Raw genomic sequence first — 2,676 nt, 5'->3', positions numbered from 1 at the left:
CGGCGCGTGGATATTTTCCGAAGACAACTGAGGCGCGTGGCGGCGCGTGGCAGGGCTTCGGGTGACCGGATTTCTAGGTTTTCCTCACGGGAGGCCGAGGAGCACGCCTGTGGTGTTGGTTTCGACTGGCGAAGTCTTGATGTGCACAGATCTGAAAAGTTAAGTCACGACTTTGCTTGAGTTTGTGGATCTTGGACACAGCAGTGAGCCATGGCGGCTGCGGGATGCCGTGGAGTCTAGATCCAGCCGACAAGCATATGACTTTTGATGGTGGTGTGCACGTGAGAATCTTCTTTGCTTGCTAGAGATGTTTTGTTTGATGCCAAGAACGAAGTTTGGCTCTGATACCATGTTAAATATTAATATTAGCAACGCGATGTGATATATCATGTTATGTATGCTAGAGTGGATGCGGAAGGGGAAGCATAGAGGAGGAGCACTGAGAACACGAGGATTACGTGGTTCAGCCTTACGGCCTACATCTACGGAGGAATCCCTTAAGGGCTACATCTTTATTGTATGAGAGTGTAGTACAATAACTCCTATGTTACAATGAACCCTAACATGAGTATATATAGGCGACTAAACCCTAGACTACTAGTACAAGCAGGACTGGGCTTGGGCCTATTACATTGGGCTAATATGTCTAATATATATCTCTAACAATTATAATATAATTCTACCCATTCAGTCAAAAAAAAAAAAAAAAGTATAATATTAAATAATGAGGTTGCAGCTTTTCCTATTGAAACGCAGAGGACAAGAGATATATGTGGGGCCATTAGACCGCTATTCTTTCCATCTTAACAAGTATTTTGAGGTAGGTTGATTTTAAAACAAGAAGATAAATAAACCATAGAACTTTTATCTGTGTTATCACTTATGTTGGTGGATAAATTTGAACCGTGTTATGACTTCCTAATGCATATAACTTCCCACCGCCCCCACACCACCCCCCCCCCCCCCCCCCCCCCCCCTTCCCTTCTAGAGCATCCAAGGTGTCCAAAAAATTAAAGACGGTTACAACCCTGCAACTTGGATGTTGGAAGTTACCACTCCAGCAGAAGAAATAGCTTTGGGTGTTGATTTTGCTAATCTATACAAACATTCAGAGCTATACAGGTAGGTTTGATGCTTTATTATTCGACTACATTATACGTTTACAACAGAGAAAAGAAGTCTACCTTCTTGATAATGTGCATAAAAGATTCTTGGCACAGTTAATGTACCTCCCTTGAATTTGAGCTGAAATTTCTATGATTGTGTAGCAAATGCACCAGGAAAAACAAAGAGCTTATTAAAGAATTGAGCAAGCCTGCTCCTGGTTAGAGGACCTCTATTTCCCAACTCAGTACTCACAATCAATTTTAATACAATGCATGGCTTGCTTATGGAAACAATACTGGTCCTACTAGCGCAACCCACCATACACTGCTACAAGAATGCTCTTCACAATTGCCACAGCCTTGACATTTGGGACAATGTTCTGGGACCTTGCCTCTAAAACGTAAGTTACCATATAGTGGAGGAGAACTTTTAAACTATTACGGTCTACTGTTACATATATGTTTACCTTGAAATTTCAAAATTGCAGCAAGAAGCAGCAAAATATCTTTAATGCAATGGGTTCTATGTATGCTGCAACCATGTTCCTCGGTGTCCAAAATGCTTCATCTGTTCAACCGATTGTCGATGTTGAACGAACAGTCTTCTATAGGGAAAGAGCTGCTGGAATGTATTCAGCCTTATCATATGCATTTGCACAAGTAATTATAATAAAATATTTTACCAACTCAGTCAGCATAATCAAGATTCAAGGATGATTTTGAGGGTTAATACCATTTCCACATTTTGGCACAGGTTATGGTTGAGCTACCTTATGTTTTTTTACAAGCTGCAGTATATGTTGTCATAGTTTTTGCCTTGATGGGATTTGAATGGACTACTGCCAAATTCTTTTGGTATCTATTTTTCATGTACTTCACATTATGGAATATGGAACCTTTTTTCAGGATTCCTGATCCCACGAACTGTGAGTATTTACCACATCTTATTTTAATTAATTATTTTTGTCTAAGTGTTTCCCAATTACAGACATACACACCAATCACTAAATTATTTTCATTTTTCCTTTTCATCTCATTTGTCTTCTTGATCAAAAACAGAGGATCCCTATATGGTGGAGATGGTACTATTGGGCATGTCCAGTGGCTTGGACCTTGTACGGATTGGTAGTTTCACAATTTGGAGATGTAAAGGACATGCTTGACAATGCTAAAACAGTGGAGGATTTTGCCAGAAGTTACTTCAGATTCAAACAAGATTTTCTTGGAGTGGTGGCCGTTGTGGTTGCAGGGTTTGCAGTGCTCTTTTCATTTATCTTTGCCTTTTCTATAATGGTGTTTAATTTTCAAAGGCGATAGGAAAATTACTTTGGCTATCTGTTGGTGTCTTAGAACTAATGCTAATAACAACAATGTTTATTTTCTCTCTACTTTCTCCAACTATATGTATTATATAACACCCTGTTGGCAACGACTAATGAGATCAGTTGAGTTCAAACAGTGCTTGAACTTCTGATAGTCATCAAAGTATCATACAAAGGAAAGAGCAAGGTTAAAAGCAATAGGGTTGATTCCTCCAACTAGATCTTTACCATCATGCTCAAAAATTTAG

At 39.5% G+C, this 2,676-nt stretch overlaps 1 pseudogene; it reads left to right on the top strand.

Annotated features, from left to right (window-relative positions):
• The first annotated feature begins 724 nt into the window (after positions 1-724).
• Positions 725-2,423, top strand: LOC126728017 (pleiotropic drug resistance protein 1-like; annotated as a pseudogene).
• The last annotated feature ends 253 nt before the right edge of the window (positions 2,424-2,676 follow it).

Source organism: Quercus robur, chromosome 5, assembly GCF_932294415.1.
Source record: "Quercus robur chromosome 5, dhQueRobu3.1, whole genome shotgun sequence".
Classification (NCBI taxonomy): Eukaryota; Viridiplantae; Streptophyta; class Magnoliopsida; order Fagales; family Fagaceae; genus Quercus; species Quercus robur.
This window is presented reverse-complemented; position numbering and strand designations above follow the sequence as displayed.